The 26,174-nt window shown below is 53.4% G+C and overlaps 1 protein-coding gene across 3 annotated transcripts in view; it reads right to left on the reverse strand.

Annotated features, from left to right (window-relative positions):
- The window catches only part of RAI1 (retinoic acid induced 1), a 76,762-nt gene that overhangs the window by 37,772 nt on the left and 12,816 nt on the right, over positions 1-26,174 (reverse strand). The window contains exons 1-2 of one of the 3 annotated variants that reach the window (XM_074919605.1): positions 4,769-4,816; positions 3,235-3,315 (exon numbers count right to left, since the gene is read on the reverse strand). The gene's annotated coding sequence lies outside the window, so the exon portion shown is untranslated. Of the gene's footprint in view, positions 1-3,234; positions 3,316-3,417; positions 3,938-4,768; positions 4,817-26,174 lie in introns of those variants that run through there. The other 2 variants (XM_074919604.1, XM_074919603.1) reach the window with 2 other exon arrangements.

The raw sequence follows: 26,174 nt of genomic DNA on the forward strand, positions 1-26,174 counted from the left end.
GACCACTCCTGGCAAGTGCCATCCCTGCCACAAAATGGGGACGGCAACCTGCCCACGGAGGTGTTCGCAAAGCCCAGTGGCACCTTGGGACCACGGCTAAGCGTTATGCTCTGGAGTCAGAGGCCTGAAATTAAAGCCAGCTCCACGACCGTCAGTGTCGACACCTGGTGATGGGAGGAGAGAGATCGATGATGGAGAGTCTGTTGCTCCTGATGCATCGCTGTCAGGGTCAATACACAGTTCTCGGGGAGATCAGACGTCCAGGTTAACTGCTTTGCCTCCGTGCTAAACCCATGGGCTGGTGGAGCCCCATCCTGCTCACACGTCTTCTTCCCCAGCCAGACTCAGCCCTGCAGCCACCACACGTCATGGAGAGCATCCCCAAGGCTCATGGCTCTGTTTTTGTCCAGGCAGAGCTGACGTGTAGCTGCAAAAGGTGACCAAGGCTGAGAGAAGGACATGGGGACAATAGAGAACTGTCCCCCAGGAGCTTTCAGCTGTGTCACATCAGCCTGCTGCCATGCACAGTATCGCTGTGGGGACACAGGGCTTGCGGACAGCCACCACCTCCCTGTGGTCACAGAGACACTGGCCACCCAAGGAGGCCTGGGAGGGAGAGTGGGGATGACAAGACCCCTGTGGGGGGAAACCCCAACTGCCAGTCCCCCTGCCTGTCCCTGTCCCAAATTGCTGGGCAATGAAAAAAGCAGGAGACGGGAAAAACCCTCACCTCTCCTGCCTGGCACAGACCCTGCCGGCTTGGTGGCCGTGTCCCACTCCGCACCCTGGGCAGGCAGAGGATCCGTGTGTCTTTGGCACTAGGCTGGTCCCCTCCAAGTGACACTCTGGCTGCAGAGAGCCACCCTGGACCACCGTGGGCCAGGAGAAAGGTGACAACGGGACTGCATTGTGCCCTCTGCACCGAGCGGGATTGTGGCACCGCACAGCACCCCGCAGCCATGTGGGGCTCCTCACTATTGGAGCAAGCCCAGGCAGGAGGCACAAGCCCTGCTTTGCACCCTCACCGCCGGCAGGATCCGTCCCACAGCCCTGGGGGTCCTGCGAGGACAAGAGGCACCCGTGGCCAGACTGCAGCGTCTCACCCCACCAGCTCCCGGGGGGTTTTAGCCACACATCTTCTCCTCGAACACGGCACAGCAGCAGACACCCAAGCTCCCTGGGGGAGCCCGGCACAGCCCCCCCAGGGGGGAGATCAGGGGGTCTTACCTGCCAGCAGCCCACAGAGCTGGCTTAGCGGGGACACAGCATCACACCCCGACCCTGGTGCAGCCAGACTTGTGCCAGCCCCCCCAAAAAACCCCAGAAAACAGAGCACAGCATGAATAACAAAAGGAGCGATCAGCAAAGACTCTCCCAAGAGGCTGCAAGTTCTTCAATTAGAGCTCTCATTATAGGAACGAGAAACTCCACGCCGTCTTCTGTACGGATAACACTTTTTTCCCCCTCTCTTTTAAAGAATAAAGGGAGGGAGGGAGAGGAAGGCTGCATCTCTAATGCAACAGACAGGTCTGCTGAGATTCACTTTGGCTCTTATTTTGACTTTCATCTAAAAGAGCTGCCCTGGGAATCCATTAAGTCCAATTTAAATCGGCTCTCCGCCCTCACGGCTTCTCCCCGCCTTCACGCCCCCCCCGGCTCCCTTCTTCCCCCCCTCCTTGGAAGCAAACAAACACAAAAGCAAGGCCAGGCAGGGCAGGCAGCGAAGGGCAGGCAGCGAAGGGCAGCACCGGCGTGGTTTCGGAGCCGTTTCCCGGGGGATTACAGCCCTCCCCGGGGCAGTTGCTCGATCTTTATTTCCGCCCAAATAAACACAATCCAGCCACGTTTGGATACCGCCTCGACATCGCCCACCTCAGCAGCGCTTTTGGGGGGCCGACGGGGTTTCGGGACCCGCTTCTGCTCCCCCCACATCTCCCCCCTCCACACACAGACGTATTTTCCTCTGATTTTATTATTTTTGAGTACAATTAACTCCAGTAACACAGCAGCTGGCAAAGTTGGATGGGATATAATCACATACTTCACTCCGGGTGGTTTTTTTTTTCTTCCCCAGCCAGTTTCCCCACCCCAAGATCATCCCTCTGCCTTTGGGAATCGCCCCCCCACAGCAGCCCCGCAGCCGGGTGAGCGACGGACCCCTCGCCTTTCATCTCACCACACTCATTCAAGCTCTGCTTCTGTCGTATAAGCAGTTTTCCAGCTCTTCCCCCCCCAGCCCCCCCGTAACACACCCGCTCTGCATTGCATCCTATTCATATGTTTTCAATCATCACTGTTTCGTTATTTAAAACAAAAGCACACGCCCCCCCCTCCTCGGCAGCAGGCTCCGAGCCCCCGCGCCGGGCTCCTCGGTTATTCCCTGGTTTGTTTGTTTATTAATGTCAACGGAGGATTTTGGGGCAAAATTTGCCGTGGGAGAAAGGGAGCGGGAGGCGAAAGTCCCACCGAGGGGCTTTCCAAAGGCGCAGCCAGATGTGCAAACCCCGCGATTCCTTGGGTTATCTGTTAGATCCATTTTTTTCCTGCCCCGCCAGCCACCGAATAAAAGAAAGAAAATCCATCAAGTCAGCGTTCTCACGTGCAGACAACGGCAAGGATAGCCAGGCGCCCGACCGCGGCACCGCCGCAACTTTTGTAAGTATAAAACCATTCACATCGATAACTCCTGAATTAAATAAGCCTCCCCTGGAAGATTTCCCTCTGCAGAGGCTTTCACAGCCCTGCGTCCATTATTATTTTAACTTTGGAAAAGTAGGAGTCAGGACAAGCAGAATGAATCCATCCCCTACACACACAAATATTCCAAGTCTCAGCTGTATCTTTGTTCAGACACCCATCAATCGGTAAGTCAGGAGGATTTTTGGACCGGTTGCAAATTTCTTTATTACTTCCAGAAGAGCAAAACAACCCCCCTTCCTCTGCCGCTGCTGCAGATAGGACACACACACACACACACACACACACACGTACGTACACCCCCCCACCCCCCCCAAACTCCGCGGTGCCGGCGCCGTGCATCCATTCAATTGCAGCGGCACACGAGTTGCACAAGAGAAAAATAAATCCGGAAAAAAGCTCCGTCCGCACACCCCTACCCCCCCCGCCTCGCCACTCCAATTCTGCCGCGGCTTCAAGCAAAAAAAAAAAAAAAAAAAGACATGGAAAAAAAAGGCAAAAAAAAAAAAAGCACAAAGATGTAGCTTGCAACAATACCTGCGATGGTCCTCGCTCTCTCCTCTCTCTCCTGCTGGCTCTCTCTCCTCCTCTTCCAGAGCACAGTAGCCAGATTAGATCCTTAGAAAAAAAAATGTGAGAAATAGCACAATTCTCCCTTTTTTTCTTTTTTTTTTTTTTTTCCTTCCCTTCTCAGCAGCCCTTCTGAGCTCCTTCACTAACCATTATTCATAGACCACTAGGGGATATAAGGTAATTAGAAACGGCCCTATAGCATCCAGCCTGAAAATGTAATGCCAGCGGTAGGAGTGGTGGAGGGCTCTGGCTGCGGGCGGCTCCGGCAGAAAGTGCTCGCTGGAGCTGAGGTGAGAAGTGGGGTGGAGGAGAGGGCGAGCGGCAGCGGGTGCTGGTGGCTCTCCCTGCAGAGCCCAGGGTGGCCAGAGATGCCAAGGGGCAACGGCACCGGTTTGGTTTTGGGGATGGTTGAGGGGGGATTTTGGAGGGGTTTTTTTTGGTTTTTTGGTTGGGTTTTTTTTTTGTTTTTGGAGTGGGCTTGCTGTGCCCGTGTGAGCCGTGCTGGGGCTGCGTGTGTGTGTGTGCGCGTGTGTGTGTGTTTGTGCCAGGAATAGCAATCAGCAGAGGCAGCACACAGAGCGCAAAAATGCCATCATGCAGGGTCAACAGAAAGCTGCAGACATTTTTTTTTTTTTTTTTTTTTTTTTTTGTAGGCTTAATCCTCTGGAGCGGGGGAGAGGGAAAAGGAGGAGGCTGATGCCTTCTTTATAGTTTTGATTTTTTTCCTCTTCCAGCCTCGTAGGATCAGATTAACCCCCTCTTCCCCTCCCTACACACACACACACACACACACACACGCCAGCCCCAAGTGATCCCAGCCCTGCTGCACCGGGAGATGCCGGAGTTGGCGTGGGGTGGGATGGGGTGGGATGAGGGTCTCGCCGCCGCGATGAGCTGGGTGGGATGAGCTAGGTGGGCTCACGCAGCAGCAGGGAAGGAAAGCAAGAGGAGGCAGCGCGGGAGGCGGGGGGTGGTGGAGGCAAATGAACAAATCACACCTGCAGCTTTCTCCGCGCCGTAGCCAGCTGCAGCCCAGGCAGAGACCGGCAGGAAAAATACAGGCGCACGGGCTCCCAGAGCCGTACATCTGTGGGGATTTAGGCACACGGTGAGCTGATGGTAGCTCATCACTGGGAGCGATTGCTTTTGGGGGTTTATTTTAGGAGGGGGGAGGAAAGGGAGATGGTAACAAAGAGCAATCCTCCCACACACACTGCTTTTTCCAAGGGGTAAATAAAATCTGGCACAGAGGTGAGGAGGGCGAGCTGATCCCCTCGCAAAGGGAAGCATAGTGATGCTCGCCAAGAAGGGTTTTGGTGACCCTGGCACACCAGGATGCCCAGGTCCTGCTGCCAGCAACGCCCGTGTGGGCTGGCCGGGGTCGCTGCTGTGCAGCTCCGTGCACGCTGACTCCTGCCCGAAGGGTGCAAATGCCCAGCCCTGCCTCCTCCCATGAGTCTGCTCTGAGCCTCTCTTTAATTGAACTAAAGCTGTTCACCTTGATAACGCAGCACGGCAGCAAGTTTCCGAGCCGTACGCGGGGGGCTGGAGAGCTATTTGATCCACTTCCAAGGTGCTGCCTTTCAATTCAACCCCTTGCTCTTGAAGGATGGATAACCAGGCCCTCTCTTTTCCCTGTTAATTACTCGAGATAGCAGGCATCAAGCTGCAAAACAGACCAAACCTTGTAAGGGAACCCAGCATCTGCCAAAGCAGACCGCTTGCTCTCATCCCCCCTGTCCCCTTTCTCCCCATCCCATCCTCAACCCCATCCCCATTCTCATCCCAGCCCCAGCCTGGCTGTTTATAGCTAATACACCACAGCATGCTCCTGGCTACCTCCAACTTCACACATGCCTCTATGCCAGGTGGTAAACTGAGGCGGGATCTCACGGCTCTCTGAGGGCTCGGATTTATCCCCCATAACTACTGACACCCTCTGCTCTTCACAGGGAAGAGCTCCTCTGCCATTTGGCGCCACGGGCTGCAACTGCTGCCCTGGTAAAGCCAAGGTGGGACATACCCAATGGACATCACCCCCAGCTTCTCCTCTGCGACTGAGGGAAGACTAAAGGATTTGTTAATCTTACACTACAATCCCATAAATTCAGCAATCTGGTCCATCCGGGTTGTTTTCAGGCTCTGATACGTTTGAAATCCCCTCCTCCAGGAGTCCTGTGATTTCAGAAGAACCTCAGCCCGCTCTCCTTAAACCTTGACCTCACCATGGTAAGGAGAAAGGTTGAAACCACAGAAGCCCCGTATGCAAATTAAACTGCCACCAAACCTTTGTTTATTAAACACTGTCATTTTGCCAGCAGCTTTATAGTTCTGTGACTGTGATTTATGGTTTCACAAAGGCTGATTTCATGACTTCTCAGCACTTCTGAGGTGCCAGCACCCACATCACCTCCATATGCATGACACGGCCTTGTCTGTCTCAGCCCGACCACCGCCTGGGTGGGATGCCATCGCCTACCACAGCAATTAACTTTACTCATTAAAGCCTCCGAGCTCATAGAGGATGCTGCTGCAGTTGCGCAGATGGGAAAGTTCCCATCCTCTTGATGAAATCCAGCTCCAGAGCACCCCCGTGTGTGGCACACAGCCCCCCGCCATGGGGGCAGATACGGGCCCTTGTCCCTTGTGTTCACCAGCTGCCTCTGCGGAGCCCTGAGCTACTGCAAACCCAGAACAACCAGCACTGAAAAGCCTCTTCCCATCCTCCCTGCTGCTAGAACAGGGCTCACCTTGCCGATCAAAGTTGGAGGCTTCCCTGGAAATAAGCCCCCCCAGCTCCTGCCCCAGGGGGGGCTAAAAAATAATGACTCAATGCAATGTCATTTCTGGAGCTGCTAAAACAAAGGCGCTCCGGCTCCCTCAGTGTCTCGCCACTGCGACCTACAAAGATAAGGCATCCTCCTCAGTACTGAGAAAAAAGAGCTTTTCCCCACCAGCTTCCCCTTGCGCCTGGGCTCCGCTGGCTCGGGGTCCCCAGGACCTCCCTGTTGATGCTCTGAGCTGGCTCTTCCTCATTCCTCTTCCTCTTATTCCTCTTGCTGGCTGAGTTTCCCCCAGCCCCACTCTAGATGATCCCAATGGATTGCTCTCGTCCCCTGGCCCGGGTGACACCTCTCACCTGGTGCCACACACCGCACGCTCACGGGTCCTCGCAGGCAGGGAGCAGGCAGCCCTGCCCCAACTCTCATCAAGCTCTGCACACCGGCTCCGAGCGGATCCGATGGATTTTCATTTCATAACTTTGCCCTTCGGGCTATTTCTAACGAGCTTCCTCATGCTTAAAAAAAAAAAAAAATCCTTCATCTTGCAGCACGGTGTTGGAGCAGCAATGCTCGGGACAATTGTGCCTGCAAGGAGGCTCAAAATTAATTATATCACAGTGACTTTAGGTAGGGGGGCCATCACACTGACCTCCTCAGACCGGCTCCCGCCTGGGACCCAGGGAGCAACCAGAAACCCCTTCTGAGAGCAAAGAGGCTTTTTTTGGCCTCAAAAAATGTAATTGCCTGGTGTGATGTTTGGCTGGTGCAGCACAGCCTTGAGCAAGAAGACACCAATGTCCTCTCACGACCCTCGCCGCACCCCACGTCCCCAGCCCCAAGCTCCCCACGTAGCCTCCACCCACAGCGCCAGGTCCATCCACCCTCCCAGACTCATCCCTCCCATCGAGAGAGGAGGAATCGGTCCCGGGTGCCTTCATTTCCGTTAATCAGATGTTTTAATGAGTTTCTCAGCGCCCAGCACATCACCACTTCATGCCGTCACCCTCTCTGAGGCCAGCCCTGCTCCCGTGGTGTGCCGAGGCCCCCGTCGTCTCGAAGGCTTTCCTTGGTGGGAGAGCAGCGATTATTTCTCTCAAAAGGTCTCTTATAATGGAAACCATCTCTCCATCCCTCCTTGGTCTCCTCCTGCCGTGACCCAGGCTCCGTCGAGAGGAGCTCTGCTCTGAGGCAGCGCCATGTTTCCATGGAAAGAGTGAATAGCAGAGTCTTCCCAGTGGTTTATTAGAATTCCTTTTACTTCGATGGAGAGTTTTAGAGCAAAGTAAAAAGGCTTTAATGTGGGGCTAATGGAGCCCCTGGGAAGTCCAGGAAGGAAATCTCCCCTGGAGAAGAGGAGGCGTGAGGAGAGGGAGGGCAACTTTCAAGACAAATTCCTGGACAGGTTGAAATTTTTTTGCAGAAGCCATCTCAGGCAGCGAGAAATGGAAATGAATGTTTGTTTTATTTTTAACAGATGTTACAAAAGACCTGCCAGTAATTCAGCGAACGATGCAAAACCTAGATCCCACTCACTTTTCCCGGCATGTCTTCCATCCCCTCCCTCTCCTGCTTGGTAAGAATGCTTATTTGCATTTAGCATATCATATTTTAAAAAAAAAATAACGCAATAAAATAACAATCGTAAGCCACTTCATTTCCTCCCTCCCTAAGGCTTTGGTTTCAGTTTAAATCCTTGGTTGTAGCAGCTATTAATTGTTTTTAATAAATTTTTCTGTCTCTTCACATTTCCCAAGCCCATCTTCTACTCACCAGCTTTGGGGGTTCCCCCTCTTTCCTGGTCCCCCGTCCCACTCTCTCCCTGCCGTTCCCTCAAGGGACATGACAGCTCTTGACTCTGCAAAGTGTTTGGAGCAAAATGATCGCTGCTCTCTGCCTGGGGACACCCCAGCGTGAAATACAGCCTGCAGCCTCCTCTTTGAGGGAAAATACAGGGATTTGGCTGCGGTTAAGAGATGGGGAGGTGGAAAGGGGGGGAGGTATGAAGGGGGGGGGTGTCCTAAAACCACCCAGCTGGTGGATGGAACAAGAGAGAGTCTGGCCCTCCAAAAACCAAGGTGCACATGCGCGCACAGACTCCGCAGCGCTTGGCTGGCCAGTGGGCAACTTCGAAGTCGATCTAAAACTGCCCGCGATGCCAGAGCGGTATTTGTGGTGAGGTACAGAACTTGTGAGTGTCACACACGAAAACCAGACCTGGGAGGCCAGTGACAGTCCTGAGCAGAGGGGCCCTGAGTCCTACCGATGCCAGATCTCCTGAAAATGAGCAATTTTGGCAGCTCCTGTTTTAATCCTCAACTGCAAAGCACAGGCCACAGTGGTTCCCCCTTTTCATGCCTAACCATGGAAAAATACTTTTCTCCTCCCAGTACCCAGCTTTCCAAAGAGCAAGGTCCCGCGGAAACTTGGACAGGGCAAACCCACGTACACAGCCACACATGCAGGTCATGGCTCACGCATGTATCCTACACAGGAATGCCTGGGAGAGGCCACAGCTTTTTTGCACAAGGGATGGTGCTCTTCCAGCTCAGACTCATGAGATGAAGGGCAGGAAAACCAGGGTGATTTTCTGCCTTGTTTCTCATCAGCACCCCGTGCATGCACAGCCCTGAGTCAGGGCACACTCCACAGGCCATCATCCCCGACACCAGCATGCCTTAAGCTGGATTCATGCTGCACTGATGCCTTGTTTGCAGGATCCCAAGCTGGAAAGGAGGAGATGGGCTCTGGAGAGGAGCTACAGGGCAGTGCTGACACAAACAGCATGTCCCTGTGCCCTTTATAAATCCTAAACCCTGCCTGATTTCCAGACAGAAAATGGCACCCGTGTGCATTTACAGGTGACAGAGGAAAACTGGCTGTTTTCACTGAGCTTTCTCCTCTTCCCGTTGCAGTTCTGCACCTGGTTAGCAACTGTCGGAAAGAGGTTAATCACAGTCCTTAAATCAGGAACCTCGTTGTGGTATGCTCGGGATGCACATCTGTGCTCTCCACCGCTCATCCCCAGTGGCATTTGGGAGAAGCCAATATGCCAAAAAAACCAACCCCAAATAAGACCAATACCTCTCAAAACGAGCATCCCAGGGTGTGGGACCCTGTTAATTCCTCGAGCCGGTCCTGCAGCCCATTGGGAAATGCTCGATGTGCTCCCAGCCCCATCACAGCTGCGGGTTAAAGGCATCTCGGTTAATGTGGTGTTGGCACAGCCATTACATGGCAGAAAAGGCTTTTTAGGGGTTAAGTTTTTGCTCACTGGCCAGCCTTGTGATGGAGGGGAGGAGGTGTCACCTCAAAATGCCTGGGGAGCAGGGAGCAATCCATGGGGAGCTCTCGGCACCAGACCCGGAGCTCAGCCCCGCATCAGGTCAGACCTCGGCAAAGCAAAGGCTGGAGCTCCGGTGACCGCCAATCGCCTGGCTTTGCTCCTGGTTTTCAAGCATTGCAAAGCTTGGCCTGGTCTTGCTATTTCTAGGCCTGTCCCAGGGGATCACCCTGCTCTCCCTGTTTTGGGAAAAAGCAGCATTTCGGAGCGTCGGAGCCCTTTGGAGAAGGGCCTGCTCGTACTGCAGAGCTGGCAGCACTAACCGCCGGAGACAGAGGCTGTTAGGCGCGTTCACGCACACGCACGTGCACAGCCCGGAAAATGGAGAGGAATTGATCCCGGAGGCAAATCTCTTTTGTTCTAACCCCGTTGCTGTAACTGGATCTCCTCAGGTTCTCGGCTCAGGAGCCGCAGCGGATCACATCAGTTTCATGCCTTCTCCCAGTGCCAGCTTGTCACATTCCCCCGTCGCCGACGGCGGGGAGGGGACAAGCGAGGAGGGGAGGCATTGCTCACAGCGCTTGTTTACCTCGCCGCCGCACACGAGGGGTGTACGGCGGTAATGAGCAAAAACCTAGAGGGAGCAGATTGCAGATCCGCGGCATGAGACCACCCCCAACACACAGGCTGCCCCTTTTTAACGAGGTCCCCCCATCCTCCTCCCCGCCAGGCTCTCCGCGCCCCGACAGCCTCCCGTCTTTCCCCGCTGTCTCATTTCGACTGCAGAAATGCTGATTCACAGAGCCCGGCGCGGGAGGCGTTTGGGAGGCAGAGAGAGGAGCGACCCGGCTGCTGCTGCCTGCGCAGGCAGTGCTGCCTCTGCGCAACGCCACCTGAAAGCACCCGACCTCCCCGGGTGCTTTTACACCAGTGGTTAGCGGCAGCGAAGTCACTGCAGATGAATCCACTCTGCGTTTATTACAGCATCTCTTACCCAGTGATTTCCTCGCCTCTCAGCAAGGTGAATTCATCCCCACTGCTCCCTGGGAGAGCTCACGCTTTGATTTTTCTCCCCTTTCTGCACGGGGGAAAGCAAGGTGAAAGATTTCACACCACGTGCCCAGTGCCACGCAGCAAGATGCCAGGATAGCCAGGATGGGGACGGTGGGGATGGAACAGTGCAGGAGGTGGGGTGGATGGCATGTGGGTCCCCAGGGAAATACTTTTGCTTTCCAAGAGGGAGGGCAAAGCAAACAGCACCCTGACCTGCTGCTGTGCACGTATCAGAGTCCTCACTCGTGGATGCTTTCGTGCATCACCAGCAATCTGGGCCCTGTCTCCTCCTTCCAGAGCAGCCAGCGCCCGGCGGAGGGGTCTGCGCCCTGGCTGGCGTCCTGGCATCGAAAGCCACGTCAAAGGTGCTGTGCCGTGACAGCAGTTAGCACGAAGCAAACCTGCCCGCCCTGTCTCACCTCCTCTCTGCTGCCAGCGTGGTGCATCTGGTGCAGTCCCTGACTGCAGCAGGCCTGAAATCAGAGATGGCAAAATGCTGCTTTTTCAGGGCAGGCTGTGGGGATGGCGGTCGCAGCAGCCCAGGGCTGGCAAATGGCTGCAAAAGCAGGGGCCAGCTGTCCAAACGTCCCGCTTCTCCAAAGTCCAGGTCCTTCCCTCTGGGGCAACCACAGCACCTTGCAGAAGAGCTCAGGTGAATAGATCTGACCTGTTTTACTCCATCCTGTGTGTTCAGTCGCATTCAGCAGCCCCCTTCACTTCTCCTCCTTTCACCCCAAAGTCACCCCCAGTGCCATGACAGGTACAAAAACTTTGGGACCTTGTGCACTGAACAGCACGATGTGACACAGACCTTCTGTCACCCTCACGCTCCTCCCCACACCACGTCCCTCTGGGCCAGCTCAGCACTGCTCGGACCAGACAGGATCCAGCCCAGAGCAGGTGATGCAGGAGGAAAACCTGGTGAGCCAGGCAGGGAAGCCAACATTGCATCCACCTCACAAGCTCATGGGCACACTGGATGGGTCTGCGGACACCAGAGCATCAGCAGCACACCCCTTTCCACTGCTGTGCTGCTGTATCTGCAGCCTTGAGGCTTAAAAAACAAAACCACCTTTTACTTTATGATTTTCTTTTTTTTTTTTTCAGGGCTGTATCTAAGCCGTGCCAGTCCCCTGATCCCCTCTGCATGGGCGACCGCCTGCCCGCAGCCGAGTGGGGAGAGCTGGCCTGCTCATCTGGCTCAGTGAAAAGCCATGGTGCATCTGAATAGATTTCCACCATGCAAATATAAAGGCCCCAGTGGGTTTGAATAGGAGCCCTTGAGGTATTATCTCAGCAGTGCCTCAAGGCAACCACCTGAATCCTTCCATGACTGCTGCAGAAACCCACAATGTCTCCAGTGGCTGGGGATTATGGACAGACCTTGCAAAGGAGCGCTCAGACCACTGCAGCTCGCACCATCAGCTCTCAGATGCCCCCACATGTGCCCAATCCTCAAAAAACGAGGCACGGTGATGCCAAGACAACCAAGGCCCAGATGCCAAGGCAGGAAACCAAGCTGAAGTTTTCACATTAATCATATCGAGCTCTATTCTTTTTCATCTATTTCAAGGCAAGTCAAAAAGAGGTTCACACTCTCCCCTGGCAAACCACAGAGGATGACGTGAGCCTGTCTCTTGCATTGCAACTAGAGTGTGTCAAGCAATTAGCAAGTAATCAGGAATTCAGATAGGGTGGGCAGGATATGATCCCTCAAAGCTCTGGCAGGAGCAAAACCCATCCCAGAGTTTCCCATCAGGCATGGAAGGCAGCAGAGGGAGCAGGGGCTGTTGGTGAGCTCTCCGCAAGCAGAGCAGACACTGTGCCAGCAGAGCCTGCTGCCATAAACCATCTCACGTTTAGTGCGTGCCGTAGCTAAGAGGCCCCAGGCGTTCAAGCATAGATTTTCCCTCACTCATTCCCAACCTCAGCAAGGTGGCCAGGGCAATCCAAAGCGCTGGTCCTCAGGGGTCATGCAGACCTGTCGGGTCACCTGAGCACCCCCACGCATGTCCCATCCCCGGGGTGTTTTGGTGTTGCATTAACTTTTGCTGCTGTCACCAGCTTTACCCTCTGAAGCTCTGACCATGCTGGTTCCCACTCTGCATCCTCCTGGCAGCCCAAATCCTGCTCTCCTGGAAGTTTGTGGCAAAACTGATGCAAGAGCAGGAACAAGCCTTCTGTGCTCACTTGGGGAAGCTGTTTCCACTTTGGTCCCCTAGTGCTGCTAAAACCCCATCACACAAAGCCCTGGCACAGCACACAAGCGGTACAGTAGCACCTCACTGCGCTGGGCTCTGCCGGCACGGCATGCACCGAGAGCACCTTGGAGGGGGGACGTGCCTGCTCATAGCTTCCCCAGACATCTCGCCAGTCCCCACGATCACCCAACCAGCCCTGCAAGGAGAGAGGGAGGATTAGCTCGGGGTGTGAGCTGCCAACCTGGGTGCACACCTCCCTCCGGGCGCAGGGCCCAGGGCGCAGAAGGAGCCGGCGAGACGGGCGGGTTGCAAAGGGGACGCCTAATCTGCCACCCGCCCTTTCTCCTCTCCATTGCCAAGGTAGCAGCAGACAATGCTATCTGCTGGGTTGTCAGCCGTCCCTCCTCCCGCCGTCTCTTTAGCCAGAAAACTCTCCATCTGTCTCCAGATGGGGTGTTTCTACCACTCCAGTCAAACCGATTCAGAGTGGAACAATGATGCTTTGTTAACAAAACAATTTTTGTGTGTCAAGCCCTCCTTCCTGCGTTTTTTTTTCCCCCCAGTCCCCAGTGGGTCAGCTTTGTGTGGCGTCCTACATTTTGTTGTTTCTTTCACATTTTAAAGGCTCCGTATTTTAGTACAAAAGGTGCCTGTGGAGCAGCTTTTATCTGTGAGGCAAGATTCGACACATACGCAGATCACAATTGCGACAGGAGGTTCGTGATGTGGTGGTTAAGGGTGGTGTCAGGACCTTCAGAGTGATGAAGCATTATTTCCAGTGATTTTTGCCTCCAGGATAAAAATTAGAGCTGGTCCTACCCTGCATATAAGGCTTCTGTGAGCCGGAATCCCCCAAGGGCTCGTGGAGGGAGGAGTGAGAGAAAGTTTGCGCTCGCTTTGGTACAGAGCAGGCAACAGCCGTGTCCACCCGTCCTTCTCGTGTCCTCCTGGGCCAGACAGGGCACCTCTCTCAGCTTGTGAGGGGAAGGGACGAGTACACAGAGCAAATCTATGTGCCTGTGAGTAAACCACAACACTCTCCCTAGCACAAACCCCACGGCAGTCAGGAAGGTGAAACCTCAGCCCTTCTGTGGCCAGAGCATCTGAATGAAGATCCTGGGGTGTGCTTGACTTCTTCTCAGCCTCCCAGGGTTGGACTATCCCCCTTGACCCGCTCCCTCATCCAGCAGCAAGATCTCTCTTTCCTCTTCCAAAGACGTCTCTACTACACAGGCCTCCAAGAAAATGAGCTCTTCCCTTCTTTTTTTTTTTATCTTTTTTTTTTTTTTGCCCTGAAGCAACAAGCACACAAACCACCTTCTGCTCTACACACAACCAGCAACTCACTGCAAATAACCAACCCGCTGGCTCCAAAGCAAACAGCTTTGTGTTCCTAAGTGGGCTGGCAATTTCTATACAAATGGGACTTTTTCTTCCAGCTTCCCCCACGTTTGCAGGGAAGTTCCGTCCTCCTTCCTGTCCTCAGGTAACTGCATCTTCATGGAAACACCAATATTTTTATGAGTCATCCCCCTTCTTCCCCCCTCCTGCTCTGTGGCCAACACCCCTCTGCTTTAGAGATCAAAGCCGAAGGGGACCAGCTGTGTCGCGTCCTTTCCTCTCCAGCCCTTTCCATCTCCATTTGCAGCCGTTGCCAGCGTGAGCCCCTGCTGTTCTGACAGCGCTTTGTGCAGCCTGTTCAGCACCGCAGCTCCATGCCCACTGTCTGCTTCCCCTCCAGCCCACTCCTGCCATCCCCACTCCTCCTCCAGTCACAACGGGAAGGCAGGGAACCCTCAGGAGCTCTGGGCTCAGTCCCCTCCATCACACACGGGAGCTGCACCACCAGCTGCCTGGCTGCTGCCCTGCCTGTCATGTGCCACTTCGGAGGAAAAAATGTGCTCAGAGAAGAGAGAAATGGGATAATCTGCTTCCACTGAAATCCCACCCTAATTCCCTATGTTTGCCAACTCCTCTGCAGACCGGAGCATGAAGCTACCTACATCTCACTTCCAAACCAGCAACTCCACAGGGACCTTCGTTCCAGGCTCCTTCCAGCACAGATACAACCTCAACTGGGCAAGTCCAGGTACTTCTGAGAAAGCAGCCGAGAGCAGAAATTTCCCTCCCCGTTCAAAAGGCTGAACACCTTGTGCAGCCCACCGTGCTGCAGCTGGGGTTTGCAGTGTGATGGGATAATGAGCGTCAGGGATGTGCTTCTTGCTGCACCCAGGAAAACCTGCCCATTTCTGGCCTTCCAGTGAGGGCTGTTTGTGTACACTTGACGGAAGCTGCTTCCACTTGCAGCAGCTCAGAGGTGTGACGGGTCCATCTTTGGGGATCACACAGCATCCTTTGTGCCATCTCATCTTGACCACACCACGTGGACCTCTCGGGCGCTGCGATTGTACGTTGAACATTGTTACAGTCCCCGCTTCCCAACACCTCGCTGTAAACTCTTAGTCAAAATCCAGCTTGGAGTTGTCCCTTCTACAAGGACTTTAAAGAAAGCATCACACAGAATTAAGTCTCAGTGCTTTTTATATGTAAAACGCTGAATTTAGCTGCTAATGGCAATTCCCAGCAGAAAAGGATGGTTAGTAGTGGCGGGTATATTTATGAATACTTTTTAAGCAAATGCTGTGAGGCAGGAAATCTATCGGTCCGTGGAAAGCTTCTCAGTTTGCTGCTGCAGGCATCTAAATTCAAAGTTTCAACATGGCTTTTGCGTTTTGTGCTCTGCTACACATATCCCTCTCAAATCTCTTCTCTCAGGAACGGTTTCTCGGCCTCTCTCCCGCAGTCACGCGTGTCACTGTGACCTGCCCGGCTCAGGGAGGGAGGCAGCGTCCCCGTCCTTCACTAGACACTCTGCTGATTTGCCGGTAAATAAAAAGTCCAGGGATCTACTTGACTGGTTTCCTTAGCTGCTCTCTCCAAAGTGGCTGACATATAAAGTAGCCATGTCCTGGATTTCTGGGAGGTTTTCACTGAGAGCACATTGTTTTTCCCCAGCAAAGCCAGGAAAGAATTTACAGTTGGTCAGGGCAGCGAGATTGGTCTGCTTTCTCTTTCCTGGGACAGAAACCCAGTTTGAAACAGATTGCTAGCAGCTAAATGCAAGTTCCTTAGCAGATTCCAGGGTGAAAATATTCCCTCTCCAGATCTCCTTTTATGTCCACAACACATTATTCCGGTGGAGGGCTCTCTTGCAAAGAAAAGCTGTGATAACTCCCAGCCCTGTCTCCAAAGTGGTTCAGGTATGGGAGCCAGCTCCCCTGCAAGCATCCCTTGGTCCTACTGCCCAGCTGAGATGTCCTTAATTCCTCCATCTGTCCCCTCCAGGCCCTGGCTGGCTCGGCTCTCAGATGGTGAATACATACAGCATGCTGCAAGGCTGCTTCTCCTAAATCTACGCTTCTCCCGCAGCTTCAGAAGAAACGATGTCTGCTAAGTCCCCCAGCCCACTCCTGGGTGCTTCTGGGGCTTTCCACACTAAGCTGTCTTTGTCCCACACACTGCATGCAGGCAGACAGGAGGTTCACACCAAAATCCACCTCTCCTCTCTGCCTTTAACTGAATCAAAACAAAAAACAGATGGAAAAATCAAATGCTGGCAGCGTGAAGCATGTGGGCTGCACTTGCATCAGCCCTCCTGGAGCTGCAGAGTGTATTCCCTCCTGCTCTGGGGTCCAAAAGGGTTATTGCTGGGGGGGATGGGGGGGTGTGTTTCTGCTACTCCCCACTGCCAACCACTGAGCAGCACGGAGGTGGAAGGAACAGTGGGAAGGAAGGGAAAGCAAGAGGTGAGAGGAATCTTAGTGTTTTAGGATAGTCCAGGAGGAAGAATTTCATCCTCCAAGCAGGATTTGTGTGCTGCACAGTGAACAAGGCACTGGGGTTGCAGATCAAATAGTGGGGGAACAGCCACACACTGGACCCTGAGAGGCTTTTAACTGAGCTCCATCCATCCCACACACTTCCTCAGGCAGAGCCCCTGTGGAAGAAATAGCTTGTGGCCATAGCATTAAGACTGTGCCCTAATGAATGCACACCACTCTGCCGGACATAAGCCGCTCAGGTGTCTTTAATACTGGGATTTCTTATGCGCTCAGTGCCTGACTTTGTAACCTTAATCATGTATTTTTTAGTGTTGTTCTTGTATGCATGTGAGCTTATCTTCTTTTACCACAGCCTCCTCTTTTCACCATCTTTCTAGGGAAAACAATACCCAGACTCTTCCATGTCCCTCCTTGGGAGCGCATTGGTGTTCCTAAACTTCCCTGAACACGCCTCAATTTTGCAATCGCCCCTCCAAACCAGGGTGAGCCCTGCAGTGCAGTGATGGGGCTGTTGAGACTTGACTCCAGTTCCCACTGGAGCTTTCCTCACCCACCCATGCTCGGAGGTCGCTCCCGCGTGCGGACAAGTGCCCGATAACCCCCGCGCCACACCAACGCTCGCCGCGCGGCACGGCGACAGGAAGAGAAGGAGCAGAGAGAGCCTGCAGTGGGGGCAGGGGCTGACGGCGTGTTTGTGGAGTAACGCTCAAACTGCCGTAACGGATTGCCTTGTTTACACTAGGCCCAGGGAAAATCACTCAGGGGATGGAGATGGAGAAGCGTCCAGAAGCCTCTGAGAGCAGGCAAAGCTCCACATCCTCCTGCCTCTTATTTTGCTTTTAAAACCACCCTCTCCACACATCACTGTCAAGGTGTGGAAGATTTAAAATCCCTGTAGTAAGCACGGGAGGGATGGGGAAAGGAAACGAAAAGAGCGATCCAATGGGAATGTGGCTTTTCCACAGGAACACGGGCTCCCCCTCGCCAAGAGGAGCACTCAGTACCCAAAGATGCCCCAAGAAGGGTCACCGGGCCAGGGGCTACTGAAAATAGTTGCCCCGACATTGCTCAGAGAGGGAGAAGAAATAGGAACCACCTTAAGGGAGGGGAGCCACCAGCAGAACAGTTAAAAATGACTAAATACTTTCCCAATATCACTCCTCCACGTAAGCACTGCTGTAATTGCCCTTGGGATGTTGCACAACGGCGAGAGGGAGGGGCAGGTGCTGGCAGGGCGGGAGGGAGGGAGGTGTCCCCGGCCGCCACACCAAAAAGCATTTAAACCTCCATCCCAGGCACTGCTGTCATCGAGGAGAGATGCTTGGCATTGCTGCAGGGACGTCTCTGCCACCTCGGGGCCCTGCTGCTGGATTTAGCCCCCGAGGGGCCATTCCTCGCAGGAGCTGGAGGGCTCCCGGGAGGACTCAGTCCTCGTGCCTCTGAGACACAGCAGGCTGCCCCAGGGAGCAAGAGCAAAAGGCGAGGAGGAACAGAGCCCATGTTGCACTGTGTGACAAAAAAAAAAAAAAAAAAAAGCAAGCAAAAGAAAAAGAGATATAAGGGCTTCATTCAAGCACTCTCGCTCTCTGGAAGTCTCACGCAGAGCAGCTGGTCTTTAAGACAGTCGCAAGCACGACATGCAAGCACAGAGCAGTTACATTTCTGGGTGCTTTTATTAGTGACACTCAGACAGGGGCATCCACTCGACCCCCATGCGAAAGAAAACGGCTGACTCATTCTTCCAGTGATGCTCGAGAGCAGGACACGGTGCCCTGTAGCAGCAGCACAGGTCCTCTCCTGCTTCATAAGCCAGATCACCGGATCCAGGCTCGGACGCCACGCACGTACACACGTACCAGCTAATCTGCGGATGCGCTGGGTCCCTTGGACAGAGCATCTGCAGCCTTTGCTTCGAAAAGCAGCCGGCTGATGCTTGAGTTGAAAGGGAAACCTCTGAAAGATGTAGTCTCGAGGTCTAAAACATCTGTGGGCCACCAGCCATTAAATAGGATGCTATGCTGGTTTGCTGCGATCAGGTCTTACGCCAGGTTCATCACTGTGCTGGCTGGGTACCGTCCAGCAATGCATTAAGTGATGTGACTATTTCTGTTCTCATCACATGTTTGGTCTCATCCTCTCCAGGGTGTGTGTGGGGGGGGGGAAAAAAGCACACATTCATTATGGAGTGTCTTATTTTGGTAAGGCTTTTCCTTTCTCTGCGTAATGCGTGCTGTTGGGCTGTTGGCAGAGGAGAAGGGGGATTTTATTTTCCTAATATCCATGTAGTCAGGTATTTCTGTTAGAGAAGGCAAAGTCAAAGAAATGCTAATCAAATATCCAGGAGTGCACAGTGCTGACATCTGCACCTCGCTACTATATGGCCTTTCATTAGCATTACCTAAATGTACAACCATACAAAGAGCAGATTTCCTTAGCAACAGGGCTGCCTTCATATTTCCTCCCCACTACCCCCTGCCCTTAGAAGAAAAATGACTTCAGCTCTTTTGCAGAGCAGTGCTCGCAGCCACTCTGCGATGCAGCAGTGCTACACAACGCTGCCAGGCTTACTATATGCTGCATCTGGGACGCTTTCCTCTCTACGCCGGGATCTGCGAGCCATAAAGCAACCTCTTGACTTAGCTCTTCTGTACAGCCACAATAAAACTCCTCTCTTTTCCTAACGGAGCATATGCAAAACAGCCCTGTAACAGCAGAGGGGGGATCCTCTCCTCCAGATGACTTACAGCTCCCCTCGCTGAGGGAGGATGTCCAGCACGTATGACAGCGCCGGCATCGCCGGCATCGCTGGTTGCCAGCTCCTCTGCTCCCGGCCACCCGGTTGCGGGGTGCCGGGTGCTCTCCTCCCCAGACCGCACGTTAAGCCCTCTCTGCCTTGGGCAGGGAGCTGCCAACCCCTCCTCTCCCCGGATCTGGGCCAGAAAGACTGAACACTTCATCCTCTGCGCTCTCCCCCGGTGCCACAGCCTGGTGCGCTGGGCTATTTTAAGAGCTCGTCTGGGAGACTGGCACACGCACCGCGCTGCCGGGAACTCCCTGCTTCTGTTTCAAAAAAGCTGGAGGCTGGGAGCCTGCTGGGACTCACCCCTGTGATTCCCAAGGTCTGACCCTCCTCTCGCTGGGACTGGCACAACGCTGCTGAGTCAAACGGAGTTAGTCCCAATTAGCACCAGTGAAACAGGAGGAGAATCGTGCTCTCCCCGGCATTTCAACCACTCCGGCGGAGGCTGTGGCCACTAAGCCTCCCCCCTCCAGCTATGCCCCTTCTTTTCATCTCCCAGCTCTCAAACCCACTTGCTCTGTGTCGCCATTCCCTGCCTTTTCCACACGGATACTCTCTCCCTTTCCCATTATGATAGGGTCTTTGATTGCACGATCGCATAACTATAATGAGACAAATATTTATTTTGCAGATATGGGTTAATCAGACTGAAGGTATAGAAATATTTCATGCGCTAATCAGAGTACCTTCAGCAATCAGTATAGTAAATAACTCAGGTAAATTAACATAGGAGAGTTCCCTTATCAGGTTTTAGTCTAAAATATATGTGCATTAAGGACTAATTTGCCCTCCCCCCTCAGATTTGGGCTGAAGCCCAAGATGAGGTTCAGACCAAGGTTCCCTCCCATCAGTTTTCATGGGAGCTGTGCGGGCTTTGCCCCTGACAGGATCAGACGTCGGGATGAATATTCAGCAGCACGATCACCTCGCCTTTTGTTTTCTGTGCTCTGCACCTTTAAATTTCCAAGGGCTCCGCTGTTCGCAGCTCAGACAGCCTTTTTGCATTCAGTTCATTGCAAGCTGACACAGAAGACACGATGGAGCAGGTTGTGTCTCCTGCTCTGAGCCCTTCACGCCACTCTGGCAGCGTTCAGGGGCCATATTAAGAGCCGCGAGTAATTAGTGAATTCCTCTTGCCCCGGTGCGGCGTGGAGCAGCCGTATGGGCACCTCGCGGCAGGCTGGCGGTGGCTGGCCGGCCGTACACCGTGCCAAAAGCGGAGGTGCAGCAGTGACTGTGGGGATGTTGGGCTCCCGTGAGGGTCCGAGAGCAGGATGAGCCAAAGGAGAGCCCAGGAAGGGCTCTTTGCTTCAACAGGCCTTCCCAGCATGCTCGCCCAAGCTCCTGCAATTTAGTGGTCCCAGGAGACAGCCGTATATGTGAGTGCAAAAGCTGCCCAGATCCCCCGGCCTCAGTGTCCCTTGCTCCAGTGTCCCCAAACCAGAAGTGGTTGCACTCCTGCCCCAAAGCAGCTCCTACAACTGCGTTTTCCTGGTTTTAGTCAGAAAAAAACTCCCACAGAGGAAACACAGACAACCTGGAGATTCTGCCCTTTCCTCTGTCATGTTTTGGGATCCCTGAGAACAAAAAAGCACCGGAGGAATGGCAGGCATTATAGTAACGATGGTGACAAATTTAATTAGAGCAGGAAGCTCTGGAGTGGATTTCAAATGGCAACACGGCATTTTGTGTGAAAGCATTGCCTTGCTCCCCCCCTTCCCTCCCCGCCTCCACCGCGCGGCTCCATCCAAACCCACCCCACCCCGCAGGATGCATCCCTCTAATTTTCCCACATGTCGTCCCCTTCATCCCTCCCCCCCCCGCCCCGGACCAACACATTCCCGCGGTCTGGAAAATGCAACCGTAGAGCAATTCAATAATACAGCGGCCAGATGTGCAACAGTATATCCAACATGTCATTCAAAGGACCCCTTCAGTGGAGCCGAGACATGTTATCCCGCAATCTTAACTAATACATCCTGGGGCCCTGGAGGAGTTGATGGATGTATACAATTCCCTTTCCTACAGCTGTGGTCCCTTTTAGAGGGGGCATCCAGACTCAACAATAGCCCCGCTGTTGCTTTCAAGACAGAACCTCTTCAGATAAACCGGGCTTAATCCTGACCCCGCTTACGCCCGCCTGGGCTCTGCCGAGGTCGGTGGGGTTTCGGAGCCAAGGGCTGGGGGCAGGATCCGGCCTCACAGAGACGATGTCTGCCGTTTCACCTTGTGCTACAGCCTCTGAGAAACCTTGGTAACTGGTTGGAATATAACCACCTTGGGGAAAAGGCAAGCGGAGAGAAGCAGGTAATAAGATTTCTAACTGGTGCTGGTAGAAAGAAGGAAGTAATATAACAGTTTAATTAATCTATGCCTATTAGCGTTATTAAAGAAAACAGGGAGCTATTGGAGATTTACCTCAGAGAATATCATCAAACGGGGACCTTCTGCAGGGAATTTTATGTCTCTGTGCCCAATTTATAACCAGCACGGAGGTGTGGTGTTAGTGACAGCCAGTGCTGAAATGTCACAGTGCTTAGAAGTCATTAGCTGGGGACACAGGGAGAGAGAAGAGAGGATGGAGGAGGGGACAAGGGAGAAATGGGGAAGGAAGGAAAAGGAATTAATTTAATTAAAAATATCTTTAGAGCCTGTCTCTTGATTTGTGTGGTTTTGGGGCTTGGCAGAGCTGCTGAGAACGGTGTGGAAGGAAAATCAAGGTTGCTGGGGCTTTTTGAAGCTGATAAAAAAAAATAAGCACACTTTTCATGTTCAGGAAGATAAATCCCCATTTTCTCAGTCTCAAGACAATCCAGTTATTTACTGACAGTTTTACTGTGAAATAAAAAGGGCTTTAAGCTTCTTTCTACTTGATGTCTCCATAGCCTGAATATTATTAGATCCCAGCCTGGTGCAGCTGGAGTTTTGGTTAATAAATTTAACGTCATTAGACAGAAAAGCCTTCTACTGAATGTTGCAATTCTTTTTTTTTTTTTTTTTGCCGTTGCAGTCAGACTGTATGTAGGTGGTAAGAATCAAAAGAAAGGAAGTACGCTTGGCAAATAGGGGAGTGCTAAAAAAAGGTTTCGCTCGGGCTCGGGTTCGGCGCGAGGGTGTTTCGCCCGCAGACGAGGAAGGGCTGAGCCCCCCCTTGGGCGGACGCACCCCACCACTGCGGCGGCGCCGGTTTCGCAGCATCTCTCTGCAAAACACTCCTGTTTTCACAGCGACGGAGTGTCCTGGGGTGCTCGGCCCACTCGAGGGGACAGCACTTCAGGCAGCCATGCCTGCTAAGGCGGCGAGATCTCATGTGATGGAGTTAGGCTGGGACAGGGTCCCTCCGAGAGGCATTGCCACGATGTTCAGGGGCTGCCTTGATGCTGCCACCACAGGGCTGAGCTTAGGGTGGCTTTCCTGAGAAGAGGAGTCTTCTTTTCCACCCAAAGACTGCCTTGGGGCCACTGCAAAGCCAAGGGCTGGTGCAGGAAAATGTGCCTTGGTGGGACGAGGCGGGGGAACAGCCATGTGGGGTGGGCGAGAAGGCAGATGGTGGCTGGGCCTCCATCTTTCCCCGCAGGGAGCCAGGCAGCTGCGGCCCCTCAGGGTGGGGCTGACTCCCATGGAGGGGGAGCCCCCACCACAAACCAGGCAGGGCCCTGTTCTCCCCTCAGGGTAGTGACCATCTTGTGTCTGCCCCTGCCACCCCCTCAGCTGCTGCCCTCCCACTGCCACCCCCGCCATGGCCATGTGCCTTCTCCTGCCAGGAGACATGCCGACTGGGGGGAAGACACTGAAGACGACGCCGAGGAAGACTCTGCAGCACTCTCATCCCTCCACCACACACCTAGCCTGCTTCTTCCCCAGCTCCTGCCCTGCTGCCTTCCTGCCACAAGCAGGAGGTCAACCATGGCCAGGCTCTCCCTCCCTGCCAACAAGCCTGAAACATGGCAGGGTTGGGGGGGATGCATCATTCTGGGGAGCTGGTCCCCACAGATTGGCTAAAATATGTCCCACATGGTGGGTTTTTAACCCCAAAACCCCACCCATGGGTGTTACGGACATCAGGAGAGGGCTTTGATGGCGGGAGTGGGGCCGTGAGCCACTTCCCACATGGCAACCCCATGGCTGTGGGTTTCACCCCATGCAGAAAGAGCCTCTGCATCCAAGACAAGCCCTTTTACAAACTAAATAGTGGTGGCTGGAAGGGGAAAAGCAAAAGAGGGGTCTCAGAGAGATAGAAAGGGGCCAGGGCTGGCCAGGGCCGGCTGAGGGGCCAGGGGCTGCCGGGACAGGAAGGAAGCGGTTGTTGTGGGAGTAACATCAGGAAGAGCCTCCGCCGGGGCCCAGGCGGGCAGGGAGAGGGGAAGATCAGAGAGTTCACTGGATGGGGACGATGTGGAGGAAGTGCTCGAGGGAGAGGAGGCCGAGGGGAAGGGTTCGGTGTGGGGACGGAGAGGGGAGCGAGCCCCCGGGCAGTGGTGGGCTGGGAAACGCCTGTCTTGGGAGCATAACCAACCCCAAAATGCTGCTGGATTCAGTTTATTTCCCTGCCCAAAGCGATTTCTAAAAAAAGATTGCTTTTTTTTTTTTTTTTTTTAAATCCCCCCTCCGGTGAATAAAAGCAAAACAAATAATCGCAAAAAGCGAGGCCAGGTAATTAGCAGCAGATGGCTCGTGATAACAGGTACCTTCATACCTGTGCACCCCTACTTAACAGCCTTCGCACTTGGAGGTGCTCCCAGATCCGCTGCTCTCGCCAGCTGAACAATCGCAGCCCTGCTAGAGGCACCGATACGGGAGTGCAGACAGCAGCGCCGTGAGCTGCTTTAGGGAAATCCAGTTTAGAGCCAAGGCAATGCATGCAGAGTCATTAATCTAGGTCTAGTGCCAATAGGGATGGCTTTGCATTAGTGCCGGGCCCCTTTGTAGTTCAGACAATCAGTCGTATTCAAACAGCGCGAGATAACACTGCAGAAAGCTGAGACCATCGCAGCTCATTCCTCCTGTAAGGGGCGGGGGGAGAGGATTTACAGGCAAAATAGCATTGCATTAATGGGACTGCTCAGTATTCTGCACAGACGCTCACGGATAATGTCTTTGCAAACTAACTGCAATAAATTAATTAAATTAATCTACTATGCCGTGCTTGTCCCCACCCAACATCAAATTCAAGGATGATCAGGGCTTGCCTTATCCTCCATAGCCTACGAAAGAATCTGATCTCACTTGCTCTAGAGTTTCTGAGGCACTGAATTGCAAAGTACCACCTGCCTCACTAAACTAATCACCAGCCTGGTGGTTTAGATCACATCAGTTTTACATGTAATTAAGACTGTCCAGGAGGGCATGCAGCTGCTTACATGGTCGTTCCCTCTTATACAGCAACGTGCCTCCTGCTCAGATAGGTGCAATTAAACAAGCCTGTTCACAGTCATTAAGCATTAATGCACCTCATTAGCATAAGAACTGGAAGAAGCTTTGATGCAGGGAACCCCGCAGGAGAAGGAGATAGAGAGAGATGTACATAGAGACAGGAAGGCGAAGGGCTGGGCCACCACCTCCTCGTGGCCCCGACCAACCGTTCCAGCTCCATTTCTCCAAAGCAATGAGCCATGCCGTGCCCTCCTCCCCAGAAATGGGACTGGGTTATCTTTCTCGCCCCCTCCCCCCATTTTCTAAATTATGCTGGTGGATAAAAAAAAAACCAAAAACAACAACACAACACACCACACCAAACTGTTGGGATATTAACCTAGAGAATCCATTAATAAGCTGAACTCTCTGTTGGCTTTGACACAGCACACTAAAGCTTTAAAGAGACAGGGCCCCAGACACTGGAGATAGGGGCAGAGACAACAGCGCTAACAAAGAGCCACTGTTGCCACGGCCGTGGCCATCTCGGGTAGGTCCAGCTGTCTTTGGTGTTCTGTTTTCCAGACACAAAGAGCAGACTGAACCGTTTTGGTCTGAATGGCTTTCATTTGATGGTAGAGAAAATGAGAGGGAAGAAAGAACCTAAGTAAAGTGTCCAGGAGAGAAAGAGAAAAAAAAAAAAAAAAAGCGTGGTGTGCTGCAGGTCTTCAGAGAGAGAGGCTGCAGCTCCCCAGAGCACAAAATGGGGCTGTCTCAGGGCGCAAAGGAAAGGCGACGTCGTGATTTCGGAGCAGTGCATGCCACCGCGAGCGAGGAACTGTGGGTAAGCAAGGATGTACACTCCCAGGGAGCCGGGACGGACACTGCCTGTCTCTTCCACGCTTGCCCAACGCTTTGCACAGCGATGCACAGGTCTCTCACGGCATTGCCAGACCACAAACAACATACAGCTTATCTAACTTGGTTTTAATCTCAAGGGAACAACCTGTGTCAGTACAGCTCCTGGCACCACCGGGCTCAGAGCCCGTTAGAACACTCTAGCCTGATCACTGCGTGTTAGTATGCAGAGCCTCAGCAAGTTTTACTGTCACCATGGCAAGAAATGGGCTTGTCCCAGGAACATGAATCAGCTGGAAAAAGTGAATCTCTGAGTGAAATGACTTCAAAGATCCACTGCGCTCACGTGCTACCACAGGGCTGTTCCAAATTCACACCTCAACCTAAACCGTATCCCAAGGCTCCATCCCAGGATGGGACGGGGATGAGCCCACCCTGAACACCCCTTTTGCCACAGCTCCAGCCTCAAGATGCCCAAGTCATGCCCTTGCATCTTTACCAGAGACCAAACCTGCACCTTGTAAGCTTGAAAAACAGGTCTGAAATGTCCAGTCTAGATTTATCTGTTATAAAACACAGCTCTGAAAAGCAGAAATGGAACCTGAGACCTGTTAAATCCGTAGACCCACCCACTGGAGAGCCACGCAAGCTCGTCCCTACAGTACACTCTCTGGCCCTCCGTCTAGTCCAGTTCGTAAGTGATAAAAGCGTCCATGACTGCAGCTCTCATCTGGG

Source organism: Athene noctua, chromosome 15 (genome assembly GCF_965140245.1).
Source record: "Athene noctua chromosome 15, bAthNoc1.hap1.1, whole genome shotgun sequence".
Taxonomy (NCBI): Eukaryota; Metazoa; Chordata; class Aves; order Strigiformes; family Strigidae; genus Athene; species Athene noctua.